This window comes from Fringilla coelebs, assembly GCF_963513975.1.
Source record: "Fringilla coelebs genome assembly, chromosome: 1".
NCBI lineage: Eukaryota > Metazoa > Chordata > Aves > Passeriformes > Fringillidae > Fringilla > Fringilla coelebs.
The window spans coordinates 37,341,106-37,361,292 of NC_140028.1; the positions used below are offsets into that span (position 1 = coordinate 37,341,106).

At 36.3% G+C, this 20,187-nt stretch overlaps 1 protein-coding gene across 1 annotated transcript in view; it reads right to left on the minus strand.

Annotated features, from left to right (window-relative positions):
* Window positions 1-20,187, minus strand: part of NKAIN3 (sodium/potassium transporting ATPase interacting 3) — a gene marked incomplete at both ends in the record, with an annotated part of 308,984 nt that overhangs the window by 122,239 nt on the left and 166,558 nt on the right. The gene's annotated exons all lie outside the window — the stretch shown is intronic.

Genomic DNA, 20,187 nt, shown 5'->3' on the forward strand with positions numbered 1-20,187 from the left:
AACACATGACAAAATTATTTAATTTGTTCCCTAAAACGTCTCCTAAAAATTCACTGTACACCTGATTATTTTCATAAAGATCTTGTAATCCCAAACTACTGAAATTAGGAATATGCTTTTTCATATTTTTTCAAGAGTTTTTTACCATTTTTTGTTCACCAAAAATCATTTTCCCAAGTGAATTGACCCCAGATGACTCATGACTCTAAAAAATATTTGATCACAAGATGTCAAAGCAGCTTACATTTTCCAATACAAAAACGGATGATAAAATGCTAGGGTTGAGAGCACTCAAAGATTCTAGGGGAAGATATTGCCTGACATACTCAAACAAAAATCCACAGACAGCAAAAAGCACTTTGTACAAAACTGAGTTTTCCACAAAATCTCTTGTTCCATTTTTGCTCTTTTTTATGGAAGCAGATAAAATAAGATATTCCTTGCATCCACTAAAAAAACAAAGCTAAAACAAACTAGAGTCAGAAGCTGACAGTAAAAAGTTATGAATTATGTGTCACAGAACATCTTAAAGCATCACATTTTAAAACACTGATAGAGAATAGTACAAGATGCTGCTCTATTTCTTAATTACATACAAAAATCCAGGGATCTTCAAACAAATCAGTAATTAATTAACATTCACTCATGATTTATTATTTTTTGATTACATTGTTTTGACATGTTTTCATTTCAAATGGTAATGAAACTAAAAGAAAAATCGCTTCTCTGCAGGACTGCTTTTTATTACAGCACCTTTTGAAGATGGGGATTCCAGTGTATTTTAAAAGAATGCAAAATTGACACTAAAAGTTGACTGCACCTTGCTCAGAACAAAATTAGATGTGGTGCATGAATAGACTGAGAAACATAAAAGAATCCCCAACTGTATTGTTAGAATGCATTTAGTCACAATGCTATAGTTAACTTTTTAAAATCAATTCCTCTAAATAAACAGGTTTCAATCTAATTGGTTTTTAAGTCAAAATTTTTAAAGTCAAATATTTATACTTGAGGCAGGCCAATATGGTAGCAATTTAACTTACTGCTTTTTTTTGTTGTGTGATTTGGTACTTACAAGTATCTGTCTAAATATCTTGTGTTTGTTCATGTCAGGTGACCAAGAACTGCAAAAGGCATTGCAAAAGATGAGAGGGACACCAACAACAAACAGCTCAGGGATGGTTATTTGGAGAGACTTGCATTTGTAGAGCATCAGAAAGACAAAGCAAATGAGCTCACACAAGTGAACAAAATACTTAATACTAATACAAAAAGGTGTTTGCAAAAATTAATTTGGCCATCTCCCTTGTTTAGATTTAACACTGGAAATAGGGCTTCTTTAAAGCAGTTCAAAAGAGCTACAGATTTTAATTCAGTGCTTCTCAATGAGAAAAGTAGGTTTGGATTTTTTTTTAAGATTTTAAGATAATAAGAATAAAGGACCTGTGTTTCTTGCCCATAATTCAAAGTAGTGATTCTGTAATCCCATCAGATCTTATGACTTTGAAAATAACATGCAGCTCAGATAAACTCCATACTTGAGGTCTGCTGGTAAAATACTTAGTTGTAGCAGACACAATTTAAAGCTGTCTTTCAATATTTGTGAAAAAAACCAAAAGCTGATGGAGGATTTCACAGGCCACTTTGAACTAGTTTGTGTAATATTGATCTGACTTATGAAATAACTCAGGTAACACCAGAATAATGGAATACCATTAATCTGTATTCACTGACCACTTCAGTTGTTAATTCCTGTGATACAAGTCCTAACATTTTCTGGTTTGCTCATGGAAGCTAAAAATGTAAAGAGAAACAGTAATTTATTAAAGAACTGCCACAGCTTTCCTATTTGAGAAAAAACTGAGTGAAGGTTGCCATTCAGGCAAACCAGAGATGAAAGGAGACACTAATTTGGAGTAGGCTGATTTGAAATGCAAGGAATAAAAAAAAATATTCTAGGACACCTTCAGGCAGAGCTTGGTCGTGCCTTGCTTATCCACCAAGGAGCATCACTGAATTCCCCAGGAGGCTGCAAAACTCATACTGGCAATTCCTGTATTTATGGGTGAGGCAGGAGAACAGCAGAGCTCTGTATCACCATTAGCACTGTGGTAGCTTTGTGCTGTCACAAGGTCTCATCCAGGCAGACCAGACTAACATTCTACCAAAGAAAACAGAACTAAGTGGACAGTACACCCACCTCACAGAAACAAAAAATAAAGCTTCTAATAAAGCAAGAGGGAAAAGGAGACTTTCTGCTTGTAGGCATGTGCATATCTGGGGTACTGGCACTGAATTATGAATCAAAGATACATCAGTAAAATGTCATAGCAAGAAAGTGTGCTGTTAGGGTTTTGCATTTTCAATAAATCAGGGCCTAGAGACTTTTTACTACAGAGAAAGTGACTAAAATATCAGCCAGGGACAATTAGATCCCCACATATTAACTGACATTTTTTCAACAACCTGTCTATTCTGGTATGATGAATAATCCAGGTTCCCTCTGAAGCTAGACTTTTACTTACAGAAGGATAACTCCACTCATTCTATTTTCCCATCTATTTTTTCATTAATGTTCTAAAGAACTTATTTTTAATTAAATATCCCAGTACCAACTACTCTCTGTTTCAACCTTATTGGTTAATTAAATATCCCAGTACCAACTACTCTCTGCTTCAACCTTATTGGTTTCGTGTGTTCTTCCTACAAAGCTGTTTAAGAGGAAAGAGAACTGATTTCTTCCTTGATGCTTGCCTTTTTTGCCTCATCACTTGCTTTCCCCCCCCCCACCAAATTCTTCACAAAAGCAGAACTCCAAAGACAATGCCACACAGTACAACTGAAGAAGGCAATGGAATCCCAGCCTAGCTCTATTAATGAGCACTAATACAAATGGGCAATAATACCAATAGAGTGCATATAAAACACTGATTCACTGTTAGAGAACACAGTATCCATTACTTCCATAGAAACAAACTCAAATTCACGGTCAGATGTGTTCCCAAAATGCCTACTGGAACCCTTCAGCAGTTCGGCTGCAGGAACAGGAATGCCAGTGCCTGAGGGTCACCCTGTTTCCAGAAGACCAAACTGTCACCTGACTGCCACAATTGTAGCTTGTCTGGTTTACAGGGAACCAATTTTTTTTTAAAATTCTTATCTCTGTTAGGTTTGCCACACATTTCCTTTGTCTCTTGTAACCATTTTTCTATAACACAAGTGCTCATCGGGTCCTGGGGATTCCTGGCTCATACAGGTGAACAGAGCTGTCTCTGGATCTTCTCCAATGCACTGGTACATGTAATTCAGATCCCAGTGGTCTGCATGTTTTCCTTTGTCTCCTTTTCATATGGTACTATCTGAGACCCTTTTCACAAGAGATTCTTCTGAAAATATTGAACTTCCAAGTTACAGTGCATTTCCTCAAATGTTCTCCAATGTTTATGATCACTTTCTGCTTTAATGTCTGATCATATTTGTCAAATAAGTTTCAAAGTAAGCAGCGCTATGAGACATTACTCTTTGTGTCCATCTCCTAGAAAAAACCAGTCTAGTGTATCCACAGAGAAATGGCAAAGGAAAGAGTCTCTTGTCAATATTGTTAATTTCTGGATTAATCACTCGGACACGATATCCACAATATTCCAGGAAATGGAATTTTAGGCTGATCGGCTTTCTTTCAACTGCAGTGATTTCTTCATACCAAGGACTTATCCAGAATAGCCTGAAAAACTGGCCAGGTGTGGCTGAGTGACGATACTAGAAAGTACTTTGAAACTCTTTATAAGACAGGAAACCTGAGCAGAAGTTATTTGATGTCAAAACTAGGTTCTGTGGAATATCAGGGTATCTAGATTAGCGCATGTCTGAGTGCATGTTCATACTGAAACCGCTCTCAGGATGTCAAAGAGAAGGCAGCGAAGAGTGTGATGAAAAATATTCCTTATGGCATGTACTGCATGTCTACATGCTGTGGAAATGTAACAGGAACGAAGGTAGTAGGACAAGTTCTAGTTTAGTTAATAATGAAAAAAAAAGAAAGAGTAAAGATGAATATTCACCCCTCTATCCCAACATGACACTCTGGAAGCCAGCAGATCATCTTCAGAAACTATTTTGATAACCATTGCTTAGAGACAAAAACAACAAAGCCGCTGTAAATGACTAGAGTGCACTATAGTGTATGTAGCGCTTACAGTCAGATATGTTAGAAATACATTCCTTTTCATGAGATGCAAAATATCAGCACAGCACCATACACCATTACAGCACATGAATGTCTAAAAAGATCATGTATAATTTCTCTCAAAAATGCTAATTTGCATGCATTGATACTCAGTTGCAGTAGGAGGTCTACATGCTCTTCTCTACCAGAGCAGAAATATAGTACATCCTCAAGTGGTATAGAATTCCTCAGTAAACTTTATAACCTCATTCCAAACTCTGACTGTCAGTAAACAGCTTTTCAGAATGACAGTTTAAATCAAGAAAATGTCACATGTATAGTAACAGGCTCAATCTTTTCTGTAAATTGCTGCCTGTGATTTTCAGAAACGCAGTAAATTGCTGGCGATTTGCAATGAGTCTCACCGCAAGGATAACTTGACTTTTGCGCATTTAACAAAACATTCTTAAATGATTCATGCATATCATTCAATGTTTGAGCAATTTTGAGAGTCATTGATTTCAGGAACCTGTAGTGTGCCTTTTTACTATATAAACATAAATCTAATATTTGAGTTTTGCTTCTCAAGTGTAAAACTGAAAGTCTGTCCTGGTACCAAAGATCTGTAATATATCTGATCTCACTCATCAAGGGTAAGTGGAGTTTTTTCCAAACTCCCAACATATACAATTGTTTGACTATGTTTGTATAGTCCATCAGGTACCTCAGAGTCACTGGCATCTGCAACATGGAGATGCATAAAACTACAGCACCCATGTCCCTCTTAAAAACACAGTGAAGCCAAGATTGTCTTCCATGAGTCAAGCACCTAAGCAATGGCTGTCTGGAAAGCTATGGATAAAAGAAATACAGAGGTAAAATAGCTCGGGGTGAAAAGCAATGGAATGAGTTGGTGGACAGTGCTCAATGGAAAAATAACATCAGAGCAAACTTTCTTCTATGCTGGCAGATGGATAAGGTGGGACCACAGATGGGAAGAGGTTTAGTTTATTTATGGAAAGGCATAGTAGGAGAAGTCCTGAATACAAAAGATGCCTCTGGAGAGGCAGCAAGACTCATTGAGAGACAGTTTCCTTCCCAGCATTGCCACTGAGGCAGCGTCTTCATAGGAGATGCTCCATCCTAGCCCATGGGAGGTCTGTGTGAAACCTGTGACTGCACCCTTGAAAACCTATTGCAGATTTCAAGCTTTACATCACTGCCCTCCAGGGGCTTCCTCCTCAGAACAGGTAACAAACCCTACTCTCTCCTTTGAGGTTACTTTGCACACAAGTATCTTACCTTTCATTAGAGAAATGGCTGAGACAACAAGGTCAACCTTTTGTCTAATCTACATGATCAAGGTTTCAAAGCATTTTTCTTTAGCCATGTCAGTTTATACCATCTCAGCAGAAAGAACTCTGAAACTTCAACTCACAAAATGAAAACCTGGGTTCTTTTCTCCTAAAAATGGTATTTACCAACAGCCCACACAGAAAAGTGTGCAAGCATTGGAACATTAGGTTTGGTTTCAGTACTATGAATAACTATCATGTCATACCTTTTGCTTATGATCCTGCAGCTTGTAATCTCCCGTGCTTCTTTTCATCTACAGTGCAACCTGACTTAAACAATCACTCAGTGGACTGAAAAAGTAATCTATTAAGGCAAGTGGAATTACAAGTAAAATGAAGTGATAATTCTGCTAGGAAGAACACAACCCCATGAAATATTAGGTCATACTTATTTGATGCACTAACTTATTTTACTGTTGGCAAAACATTTAAACACAGAAACACATTTATAGTTCCATGCTAATAAAGGGACTCCAAATGCAAATACTAAATTAAAAGGCAATTTATGTCAGAAAGATTATTTATTAAGCTATTTACATCCTTGGTGATGTGATGTAGCAGGACACACTGCAATGACTAAGCTGCAGAACATAAAAGGCAACATATTGTGCAGTCTTTTTCACACAAACCTAATACTAATCCTAATAGAGTACAAATTCCTCTATCTCTAAATCTTTTTTGGGTTCTAAGAGTGGCTTTAACACATAGCGATTTTTTATTCTCCTTTATAAGGATGATTTGTCTTTTAAAATACTGAAAGTTTCAGAAATGCACTGAAATAGTAAGCTAAGGCAGATGTTTGCTTAAAAAAAGAGAAACATATAACACAAATTTCATACATCTACATATCCTTCCCTGACTTTTTTTGGCTTGAATTTATTGAATTTCTCTCACCTCCTATTATCTGCTGAGAGAAGTTATAAAGCAAAAGCACAAGGGAATCAGAGAAGAGGTGCCACAATAATATATACAAGATCAATACAAGCAAATGCAACCTAGATTACTTGAAAAGGCTGTTAAGAGATACTATTAGGCAATATTGTAATGTGCATAATACATAAACAGAATGATATAGATGGACCAATACCTAGCACTTATTTAACACATTGTATGTCAAACCTTAGAATTTCAACTTCATTGCATTAGACAAGATTTTGGTATCTGATACAGTACCTAGGGTTTTTTTCAGCTTTTATATTAAAGCCCCCTCCCCTTCTCAAACTTTATATATGAGAAGTGGAGAGGTCTATGGATTGCCTCTTATTTTAATGCTGATCCTGCAAACTTAAATGCATGGTAAGCATGTGAGTAATTTTATTGAGTTTAATGAGACCACTCATGCATTTTAAGTTAATCTTGCATCTGAAGCAGGAGGAAAAGTCCCCACACAGAAACCTAAGCAGTAGGAATACACAATGTGTCAGGACAATAGTGACTGTAATTTGCACGCACTAGCCCTGTGCTTTAGGCTGTGGCAGCTCATTGGAGGGGTGATGCTCTCCTTGCCTTTCTGAAGCAGACTTTGTGCACATTAAGAACTCAGGAAAGATTTCTCAATGAGGGACAATACATTTGTTCAAAGAGAATTTGTTCAGGCACAATACGGGAGGAATGGCTGTGGAGACTTTAGGTGAAAGGCACATGGAGGTTCAGGGGGCAGTAAGTTGAAAACTGTTCCAGGTTCAGAACTAGGACGCTGTGGGTGACTGATAGAAACTGGGAAGGAACACAAAAGGATTTCCTTCTCTTTTCCTCCACTGGTTTAAACTAAAAACAGCAACTATAGAGCTTCTAATGAAAGATTGCAGCAATGTTTCCACTGGCGGCATGACAAAAGTCCTTCTGCCCACCCTCTTCTGGATACCTTTTATCATTTCTAACAGCACATATATACAAAAATTTAATTATGAAACATTCACCCTTTGTGAATATTTCTGTCACTGGGTACAAAAGTTTTCCATGTCAGACAAAACCCAAACAAATACACTGATTGTGTCATCCCGTTCCTCAAGAAACAAGAACAAAAACGGCAAAAAGATTTCAGTCAATATAAATGAGAAGATATATATAGATATATAGATAGAGAATATTTAATGGTGAAGAACAGTAAGTCAGGTGAGATCCATGCTAGCAAGGTGAAAGGCAGTAAAAAGTTGTTCATTAAGCTTATTAGCAGCAAGAGAAAATATCAACCTTCTAAATTATGTTTTTTTATGTTTCTAAATTATGTTCTAAATTGTGACTTTTTTTAAAGAGGCAAAAGAAGTAGACCTTTTAAAATATTCTTCTGTTGTTGTTATTTTGTTTTTTTTTTTTCCATAAAGAATGACAAGAGGAGAAACAAGCATTTTTTAAACCACTAGTAGACCTTTTAAAATATTCTTCTGTTGTTGTTATTTTGTTTTTTTTTTTTCCATAAAGAATGACAAGAGGAGAAACAAGCATTTTTTAAACCACTAGTAAGAGGTCTATGGATTTATAACTCACATGCAATCTTTAGGCCTGGACAGCTAGCAACCACATTAAAAGCTCTGGATACTGAGGTCCATGAATGCAAATAAGTTAATTTTTAATAAATCTCTAGAACTGCATGAGACTGAAAAACTTTAAAGCCTATAAAAGATACAGAAAATGCACATGCAATGGTTTGAGGATCATTAATCTAGCTTTAGTCCCAAAGCAAGCAGAAGAGAAATGACTTAAAAACATGCTTGAGATCCAGAAAAAGCAGTATAATTGATGTCAGTCAATAATATTTCTTAAGACAGCAGGACCTGTTAAACAAACCCTGTTGCATTGCTTCCAGAGGTTAAATGCAGAGTTGACACAAGCTGCAAGAAGGTAATATAATTAAGAGACCTATAAGGCATTCACAAAACATTCTTATTGAAAAAAAGATTGAATGGCAATATATTTTAATGGACTGAAAATGAAATAAATTTAAAACTAGCTAATTAACATAGTTTTCAATGGAAAATCATAGCTGAATAATAGTGTTCCTAGCAGGACTCCCTTGGGATTGATGCATGTTCTAATGTTATTCCACATTTTCGTCGGTGATCTAGAAGTACATAAAAAATCCCTGCTTGCAGTGGATATATTTTTTGTAGATGACACAAAGAGAGGGAGGAGGGTAAATAATGAAAAGGCAGGCAGCTGTACAGGGCCATCTGGACTACTTGGTAAGCTGGGATCAGTGAAACAAAATCCATTAAACTACAGGCAGGCACAAGCAAAATTATAGAGCCTGGAAGCAGGAAATACAAGTCATGACACAGATCTGTAAACTGCATTCTAGAAATCAAAATGTTTGGATAAAAGTTGGTATGATCCTGGGATGTTCAAGCAATCTGCCTAGCTACAGATATAAAAAGTGATCTTACTTAGACATTCAGAAATTAATACGCTAGAATACTAAAATCTAGCAACATTTTACAACTCTCTAAATACTTTTTAAAACCATTTGGCTATTTCATGTATTATAACAAGGTAAATGTGTGTCCCAAGCATATTTTAAGACGTAGACATTTGCACAAAGATTAGCATATTGTATCAGAATGAAGTAAGAATTTTTCAAAGAAAATGATGCCACAAAATTATTTTAATTTTTATAGGGAATCACAAGTCTAAAACCACTATATAAAGTATACTTTTAACTAATCGGGTAGTCAATTGATTCATAAGAATAAAACATATGCAATCTAAACCTAAAATAGATAAAAACATCAAGAAGTACAAACTAAAAACTGATTATGAAAGTTTGACTTTTCTAAATTAACTGTTTACACTGATTGTGCTAATGTTTTCAGAGTACATAATATCCACATGCCTAGAATATTTAAGATTAGAAATAGCTACCTCATGGAAAAACAAGACATAAGGATGGAAAATACCCTGAAGCAAACAAAAGTTGTAAATCAGGGTAGATGTAAAGCACATGAAAATGGTCCCAACGCAGCGTGAACTACTCTGAAGTTAAACAACGTACAAGTGTGTTTGAGATGAAGATTTAGTGAAAATCAGTTCCTTCACAGCTGGACATGTGCATAGCTTTTCCTCACTGACTATAGTCTTTTATCCAACAGCCCACCTTTGAAGTGGAAAAAATAAGAGCACTTGTGGATGCCCTGGTAACAGATAAAGAAACATCAATTTAGCTAAGATGACATAGATCAAAAGGAAAATAATCTGTCCTGGCAAGCTGGCCAGTAGTTTGGTCATATCTGATCAAACTGAGGAAAATTACTAAACTGAATGAAAAGAAAGCTGAAAGAGACCCAAATATCATTGATAATAATTCACAGAAAATAAAAGTAAAATGAATCAACTGTGTTATATTTGCAAATAAGTAATCAGGGGTCCAGGGATAACACCTATGCCCCTTGAAGCAGAAGTAGACAGACCAGTTGGCAGTTCAGAGTTTGAACTGTCTCAGCATCAAATCTATCCAAGCCTTCAAACATTTTTCAGATAAACAACAAAAATCTTCAGCCAAAACTTCCAAATCAAACGTGAGCTCCTGATCTACCAAGGAAGCCCTAAAAAAAAAACCCAAAAAACAAACCAGAAATGGCTTCCAAGCAGGAGGAACAGTAACACAATAACACAGAGCAGCAATCCTCAGCAGATGGGTAGGACATATTCTCCTCTGGAACAGAATCCTCATTCAAAACAACATTTTAAAGAACTTCTACACGCTCTCTAAAAGTATAAGCAGAGAGGGAATCTAGGTGTACGGAATGCCATGCTGCTCTGACACAGAGACAATAAAATTACTCACAAGCAGCGTTTGCCCTTGTGTTAGTCAGGCACTGCTGCCGTCCCTGTGACTTCTCTTCCAACATTTCTGCCTTCCCCATTTGACTGAATAGGTCAAGAAGCCCAGCATTATTCCTGCTATACTAAAGCCACTCAGACAATAAACCTCCTAGCAAAGCAAAGGGCAGGAGAGCAGCTTAATCCCCAATAGGATTCTCTCACCCTTTCCCCATTAATCCAAACTGAAGAAGTCTGCTCAAAGGAATTCTGATACTCATGAATAATAAATTCAGTCACACCATCAACATAAGCAAGGAATTGCCCTGAAGGACAGCTGAAAAAGAAAGAGAGTATAATAACCTAGACAAGGAACAATCCCTCCAATTCCCTTGTGCAATTGAAAAGTAGTTCTCAAAGCCCATTCACCTTATAGAGGTTAAATAAATTATCAGATGAAAACCAGATTTAGGAGGTAAACTTGCTCCAAGATTCAAACCACAAAGATCACAAGAATTCTTACTACGACCTTACAGAATCAAAAATCTTCTTCTAATTAAGACAATTTAACAAAACAAAAATGTTAAGCATTCTACAAAAGAAGAAAAGATTGCCAAAACTGACATGTTGGAAATACATTTAAGGCCTATCCAAGGTTATTCTATTGAACTAGAGCTTTGCTGAAGACTTCAAAAGAAATTAATATGGGGAGTAAAGGCAGGGACACTGCCATATTGTCCACAAAGAAAGAACCACTTAATAGGAGCTGAAGGGCATATTTTTTTTCTTCCACCTGCTCTTTTGAAATATCTCCTGAAAATCAGTTTCAGGTAGGAACACCACAGTTACAAGGTTTGTAAAAATCAAAGGCAAAATTACAACACCAGATTCCTGGAAAGAAGTAATTTAGGGAGGATGTTAACAAAGAAAGTTCAGGATTATGTACATCTAATTACAAGACACTGGAAAAGAATAGAGAATAAGGAAAACTCTAAGGGGATATAGAGGACTGATGTAGTTAGGAAAAATCTGCTTGGTTGTCAGATGTAGATCTATGAAAAGTAAAACAATATTTCTCCCTTGCTTTTCCACTAAATTAGAGTTTATGTATCCCAAAGGATGCAAGCAGTCACCTGGATGACATCTAGAGATGATAAACAATAACCTCCTTCTTATATTTCTTTTCCAGTTCAAAAATAAGCCCATCCATCTATTACATCTATCTAAGTAATATCTATAGAGGGATCTGGACTGGCTGGATGGATGGACCTAGGCCATTTTTATGAGGTTTGACAAGGCCAAGTGCAGGGTCATGCCCTTGGGTCACAACAACCCCAGACAGCTCTACAGGCTGGGGCAGAGTAGCTGGAATCTGCCCAGTGGAAAAGGACCTGGGAGTGCTGATCAACAGCTGACTGAACTTGAGCCAGTGTGTGCCCAGGGTTGCCCAGGTGGCCAAAAAGTCCAGTGGCATCCTGGCTTGGATCAGAAATGGTTTGGTGAGCAGGACCAGCACAGTGATCGTCCCTCTCTACTCAGCACTGGAGAGGCCAAACCTTGAGTCCTGGGTTAAATTCTGTGCCACTCAGTTCAAGGACATTGAGGTGCTGGAGTGACTACAGAAAAGGGCAACAAAAAGCCAATGAGGGATCTGGAGCACAAGTCTAATGAGGAGCTGGAGAAAAAGAAGTTCAGAGGAGACCTTACCACGCACTGCAAGTACCTGAAAGCAGACTGCAGTCAAGTGGGGGTTATCTCTTCTCACAGGTAACAAGTGGCAAAAGGAAATGGCCTCAGGCTATGTCAGGTGAGATTTAGATGGGATATTAGGAAAAATTACTTCAGTTGTCAAGTATTGGGACAGGCTCCCCAGGGAAGTGGTGGAATCATTGCCCTTGGAAATGTTTAAGAGATATGTCCATGTGGTTCTTGGGGACATGGTTTAGAGGTGGACCTGGCAGTGTTAGGTTAATGACTGAACTTGATGACTTTGGAAGTATTTTCCAATCTTAATGATTAAAGGATTTATAATTATGAAGTCCCATAAGAAACATGTAGCATGCTTAAAAAAATCCTGTGAGATTCAGCATCACAATTTATGAGAACAACTTTTTCAGAGTCCACTGTTGTTTTCATTAACAACAACAAATCCCCTGTACATTAATCAAGATCTAGGACTGTGCAAATTACTACCAAAAAAAACTTACTTAAAATTACATTTTCTTCTTAAAAAGTATTGTCTTCTAATGGAAGAAAAAAATCCCAAGCAAACAACTTATGAATCAGTGTAAAACTCCCTTCAAAACAGTTAAAATGTTTTCAGAACTAGACATCAATTAAATAATTAACTCTTCATCAGAAGGCTGATGAAATTACAGAATTCCCCATAATTAGGAAGGAGTCCTTACTTGGCAGTTGTTGGAAATAAAATCCCAAAGGGTACACTACAGCAGTAAAAGCACTGCATAGAAGTTTTTATCAAAACCATAAATTTGACCTTACTAGGCAAGAAATAGATCTGGCAGTAGCACTAAAATAAGTATACTGCTTTAGATATGGGTCAAAAATGTCTGCACAGCAGACACCCATCTCATAGTTAGAAGCTGCTGGATAGCCAGCACACGTGGTTGATCTAATGCCTACACAAGAATATGATTAAAGAAATAATCAAAATATCTTTCACTGCTGTTTTATCAGAAGGGCATCTCATTTGCAAAGAAGCAAATGAAATACCAGCAACAGCCTCCCCACTTCTACAAAAAGAGCATAATAATCACTACAAAACATATCCAAATATCAAAAAGATAAAATAATCCCCTGAGTAATGAGATCTAGGTTCATCCTTACCTGCAGGTGAGTGTGTCGTACTTGTTTACAACCAAACTACAACTCCGGGAAATTTCCTTTTCTTACTCCATGAACAATTCAACTTATTTCAGAAACACAAGATTAGAATAGATGACTAGATGGTCCTTCTTACTCTTGTATTCTCTCTTTCCTTATTCTGTATGTTCTTGGCTATACGTGTAACTAGCCAAGGCTTTTTCAAGCCTTTTGCCCAGGGTTTCAGACACAAACCCTAGGCATGCAGGATTTACCCTCTCTGCATCTCTAGCCATTGCAGCATGGATTCCTGAATCACAGGAATACTTTTTCATATCCAATGGTCTCACTGGAGAAATATTGCAAGTGACTTGAGTTCCTTACCTCCTTGCCATAAACCGACGTTTTAGTGTTTTTTTCCCTTTTAAAAAAAATTCAAAATCCTAGAATTAAAACAACTAAAACAAATATGACTGTGATCTTTGTATTAATAAATTTATTTGTGCAGCTCTTAGCTAAGCAGATATACCATACCCATTATTCCCACAGCCATTTCATATTAATGGTATTAAATGGATTATTTAAAAAAAACCCAAAAAAACCACAGAGATATTACCTCAGCTATTTAAACCAATGAAGAAGATGGTATTTTCCACTCCAGATATCAACATTAGGATTTTGCATTCATTAGAGGTTATAAAAGAAAACCAGTTTTGATTGAAACACCTATTTTAATGATGCTCATTGTATATAATAAATTGAACCACTGTAAATGTCACCTGAAAGGATATAAAACTCAATTTTTGTACCATCTGGAATGTACTCCTGATTAAGTTGTTCAGCAATGTGATTGTATCACCTAAACTAACTAATTAACATCAGAATGACACATTTTGCAGTTTCACTGGCATTTATCTGTGTCCCATTTATTCTCCGTAAGTTCTTTCCCAGAATGACCTTATGCTCAAGCAGTGCCATGAAGCTACTGCATGTTAATTCTCTTTTCAAGAAGAAGCAGATTGTTCATTAGACCTTATACAATGCAACACCTTTACACAGTAGAGTTAAATAGGCTGAACAACAAATTAGATTTGGAACATGAAATCTGGAACATCAAAGTCTCTTCAGCTAAACAGCCACAGAGTCTCCTCAGCTACAATAGATTCACACCTTTTGCTCTTCAATTTCCTTCTTTGCCTTTCCTTTTTGTTTTTTTCTTTTTTTGAAGAGAGCACATATTAGGCCATCTTTTGTAAGTCACCTTTTTTGTCTGAGAAATTTAAATTGCAAATAAAAAGAAAATTCTATTTTCCATAGCTGTATCATTATAAATTCACAGCTCATAGCTAATTCTTCTCTAACTTTTCATGGAAAAAGTCATTGTATTCTATACAGAAACTACCACACAGATTTTCTGCTCCTGACAAGTACTGGTGTCAGCCTAACACAACACAAAAAATATTGTTTGCAAATACCATTGAAAGGCACCCCAACACCATGTTAATCTATGATTAATGGTACCTAACACCAGCCAAGGCCAGAGCCATTATTCTGAAGTGCTGAAATGTTGTTTCTGTTCAATATTACACTGCATAACTTCACAGTAAATTGGTTTCCAGGTTTATTGCCAAAGTAATTAAAAATTCAAAGGGTTGCTGTTTGAGCAGAACATTATAGAAAAGTATTAAGTACAATTGAACCTGGAGATTATTTCTTTTTATAGTGAGAGAGCAGCAGGATGGGAGGAGCAACTTGAATAAGGAAGGTCATATTAGAAGTTCATATTTTAGCAAACACATTTCAGTGGGGCCTCTACTGTAGGAAAGGGCAAAAGAAAAAGTAAAAGGAGGGAACTGTTTCTAAAACCTTTTTTTAAAAAAACAAAAAAATTACATCTGACAGCTGGCTCAAAGAAAGGGTGAAGGCCAAGGGAGTTAAATGGATTATATGATGTGAGAATTAAAACTTATATTTGGTCTGGTTATGCTTAGTATTATCTTAATTCTATTTACTAAAGTACTATTTGATTAGCATTCCTCCTTTTTTAAGATTCTGGAGCACTACTTACAAAAAAAGTTCTTTAAACCCTTTGGGAATAAAAAGGTAGAGGAAGGAAGAGAAGGTGAGAGGGTCCAAACCTCAAAGAAACAAACCCAACCTTTTCATCAGGTTTGATTTCTGCAAGTTGAATTTTACTAGTGCATATGCTCAGAAGAGATTATATTTAACTAGTGCTATAAAATTAGTAACTTGTAATGTCTAGAAATTGCAGAAGGCCTGAAGCCACATCCAGTGCATGATCCATCACTGGGCACATCTCAGCTGGTAGGAGCTGATGGCATCAAACAAACACACAGTAGTGAGGAGAACTGGAAGTTAAGGGTGTGTAGTCTCCCAAGAGAGGTGGTGATCAAAAGGATGTGATGATGAACAAGAGGTGTGGGGGAAGAAATTCTCAGCTGAGCTGTACATGAATGTATACACTATGTGCAGCAGTGAAGAAATGCACTGTTGTCACTCTTGCTTTGCTCTCAGTGAAGGCAGTGATTTGTGTTCAACTGAAAATCCACCAGTCAAACAGACAGCACATGAGTTTTGTCTGTAACAGAGATCTAATCTCTACCAAGAGTGAGCAGCAATGACAGTGTTGTGTCCCTCTTGTCACACAGCTGGAAAAGCAAAACCCCATCTGTGCACACCCAAAGCCTCCCAGGAGACATTACTAGGGTCTCCTGTCTTCTGTGTCCCTACACACCCTCTGGGGAGAAAAGCCAGAGACACCTCAAGCTCCCCAGCTGGAATAAGTCACCATGAAATGTTTCAGACTCTTAATTAAGATAAGGTTTTGAGTCTTCAACTTGTACTAACTTTTTGAATTTAAACACTCCTACCCTAAACCATCCATGGACACTCACCTGGGGTTTTATCTTGGCAGAGGCTTGTTTCTATAGATCAAAAATAGTGCAGTAGAAGAGTTGTCCGTTATAAGGCTTTGTAACAGCTTTAGATCCTCCTCAGTGTCCTTATTATTAAAATGCTTCTCCTGACCTCCAACCAAATCTTTTTTGCCACATGCTCAGCAAATTATTTCTTGTTCTTCTTCCCAGTGGATATGAGAAAACCCTTCCTCCACATGAAAGTCACTTACATGTGAGTAGATGCACAGTGACCTATCCTCTGCTCAGACTAAGGAAGTCCTTTATCCTCCATCTATTGATTTTCCATATTGGTTTTATGGATGCTGCCAACTTTGTCCCTGAGCTTTTTGGAGTGGGTAATTCTATGGAGCTAATTACAACGATAATTAAACCAAAATAATGGTGTCTGCTTTGTCACTTACATCAGCACAAGTTAGAAAGGTAATCACTTTTTCTTTCATATTGTTAATGTAAATTCAATCAATGCCCTCATTTCACATTAAAAAAAAAGACACAAACCCAAGCATACACCATAACATCTCTATTAATACAAATTAGCATTGGTTCTGAGCTTAACTTACTTCATTTGAGATTATTAGATATAATTGCAGAACAATTAAGGATTGACTGACATGCACCAGATGGAATAAATTTGATTTCACAAGTAGCCAGTATAAAGTTCACATAATTAACTCTCATTCTGACATACAACATTTTGTTTGGAAAAGAGCACTAGGTTTCCAGTCTCTCAGCATTTTAATAAGTAAATTATTAGTCCATTTTTTCCTCAGATGGAAGAAATCATTAATTTTGTCAGATAAGTCTATCCTCCAACTACAGATTCATATAATAATTTGGCCTACTGTTCTCTCTCCAGCTTCATAAAGCTGGATGGGAGCCCTACAAATTTTGATCATTCATTGACCAAAGTAAATATTACTAGGAAAAAACACATGAAAAAATATTCTTTCATTAAATTACTCAAGCAAAACATCCTTTGGCTGCAGGGGAAAGGCTAATGAAATTGGTGCCACAGGCAGATCAGAGAGCTCACGTTCACTCAATATGTAAAACCAAGGACAAGATAGCAAACATAAGCTGTTTAGAACTAGTTTCCTACTGAATATATGAGTGTGTGTCAGGCAAATGCTTCCCCAAAAAATTAGAGGAGTCAGTTGAAACACAGCTCAATTTTGAGGGCAAAACTTAAATCCAGAATGAGGCATGGTTCACAGCAAAGAAGCATGCCATGGAAAAGCCATGCAGGACAAGCAGAAATACCCTAGAAAAAGAAAAGAGCTCATCCATGTTCCCCAGTAAGGCATATGAAACAACAGGAATGGTGGACACAATACCACAATGCTGCTATCCATTTACCAAATAAAGGCTTTAACACACAGAAAGAAATGCCAGTAACTCACAAATACAAAAGCAGTAGAAAAATGGTCTATTAAAAAAAATATTTTGGAAGAGCAAATGATAAATACAAATGAATGCAGTTATTCTCATACTGGATCTGAAATACTTGAGGGATGTAACATCATAATTATTAACTGTACACTCTAAACAGATGAAGACTCCTTTGTACAGGAATACATAACACCATGTTTTGCTCTAGATGGAGGGCTGGCTTACACACATTAGAAATTATGGGGTACATATTTAGCACATACAAAACTTCAGGAAAACAGTCTGTGCTCTCTACATGCATTCCTACATGCTCAGGAATGTGACAATTAGAACTTAATTTCATTTCAAGATAGAATGAGATCAAAACAATTAATGAGCTTATGTAAGGATGTAGCAAATTGTCATCCTGCAGCGAAGAATTAAAAGGTCATGTTATAAGAACAGCTTTGTTTCTCTCATATGGAATGGTTACCACTAAAAGTTATGTTTCCAATTTCAGAAAAGTAGTAAATGAAAAAAGACAGGCAAAATTCATTTCTTTCATATGGGTAGTTTCATGGCTGCTAAAATCAGGGAAAAAAATGAATACAAATAAAAAGGGTGTATATAGGTATATTTATTTTATTTCTGATCAAATATGATTTCTTCAGCCCTGTAAAAAGCATTACAATTTCATTTGTGCATCTGAAACATAAGTGAAGAAGGATCTTGACCTCTATGTTGTTTATAAGGCAGTTAAAGAGGAAACAGTTGCTCATTAGATTTCTACTGACAGCAGCAGCTGTGGGAGAGCTGTGTTTATTTCCTTTTTGCACCCAAGATGACTTGAATCTATATCATCCTTTTCCCAGGAGACTGTCTTAATCACCATAGTGGAGCTATTGGAGGGTGCTTAGTTTATTAAGAAAATTATAATTGAAGGTAACTGAAGGGAAAATGTTCCAAACTTTCACAGTAAACAGGTTTAAATGACCTATGTCCTTCTTATTCTCTTTCAAAATTTTCATTACCTGCAGTGGAACTTCCTGGCAGAATTCAAACAGTGACTATTCAAAGGCGATCCTCCTCCCCACTTCAGAAATAAGATCTGAGCAAAATTTCAGCTGTGGTAGGTTTCCACTGACATTTGAAAAGTCTGTCTGCATTGTATGCATGGTCCATGGGCAGATATTGAATTAAAATCACCATTTATTATTGTACAAAGTTGGATTTTCAGAAGCATTCATGATTGAAGACTTCATAAACTCATGGGATGTCAACCAAGAGCTAACTCATTCTGGTCAGAGCAAGTGCAAACACGGTACTGCTTAAAAACAAACAAGCCAACAGAAATCAGTCACCTGCCAGACAGCATTACAATTTTCCCTGATAGAATGTCAACAGAAGTTTAAAATTGTAATCAATCTGTATTCATTTCAGAGATACAGTTTTCTTTTTCTTTCTTTAATGGAAAAAAAGAGAACAATAGGAAGAAAAAAAAGTGGATATTGCCTGCCAAGATTTCAATGCTGAATAAACAACCATACTTGGAAATCTTATTACAGCATTTGATTTTCCAACCATACTAATGTACTCTCATAACAGCATTTTTCTATCATGTCTGACAACACATGAACATATTAATGGAGGAAATGATTAATTTTTTCAACTAGCATCTTGGATAAAATATGGGTACCAATTAAATTTGGTGTGACATATTACCCAAATAAGAAATACCCAGTATTTTATGCATAAGGGGCAAAAAGACCTTAGTCTCTTCATGGCCTCATCATATCTAGCAAAAATTTCAGAAAGACAAATAAATAGACCCAAAATACCGTGATGCACTGAAAAAGTTTCTTAATTCTATCATTGCTAAGTTGGTCTCAACTCATACCTTTGGCATAATTTGTACAAGAGCAATTAACTTCCACAGTAGTAATTTTGTGTCTATCACCTTGTTGAGAAACACTCTTTAAATGTAATTATAAACCACAAGATAAAAGTTCCACAAAAATGTTGAGATTAATAAAAGGGAATTTTGTCAACTGCCAGGTAGTATTTTTGCTACTATTTCTCTGCATTGTGATTTGTCATGTTAAGTAAAAAGAGCAAAAAGTAAAACACAGAAGTGAAACTGGAAGATGAAGGATTTAAACTCAAACCTGCTGATTTATAAACCTCTTAACTGAGCATATGAGCAGAATCCCTTGCAAACAAATTCAAGGGTCACAGTAAAAGCTTTGCTTCACCTTGTAGGCCCTTACATAAATATATTCCTTACACATAAGATATAATAGTCACTACAAAAACAGACATGACCCACCTAAATAAAAGTATACAACCTCTTTGTATCATAAGAATGAACAATTATTTGGCTTTTCATCTTTTCTATGTGTTGCTCTTCATCTAATAGATTTTTACATCAGAACATACCATAAGGATCATTTATTTTGATCCTCTATGAAGTGTGCTAATTTTTTTATCAAGCCTGTAACACCTCATGAGCTACATAACTGAAGGAAAAATAAACTGTTGCAGCTTTTCATCATGAAATTTTATCACCAAAAGAACCTATCACTGAAATCTAAAATTTAAATGGAATTTCTACTGAGTAAATGAAATCTTATTTCTTATTAAATTGGTTTCATCAGTTTTCTGTTTGTTGTCAATGAAAAGCTAGGAATCTTAGCTTAATCATAGCAAGTACATAGTTCATAAATGTTCCACTCTGAGTGGAGTAAACAAAAATTCACAGAATGGGTCAGGTTGGAAGGGACAA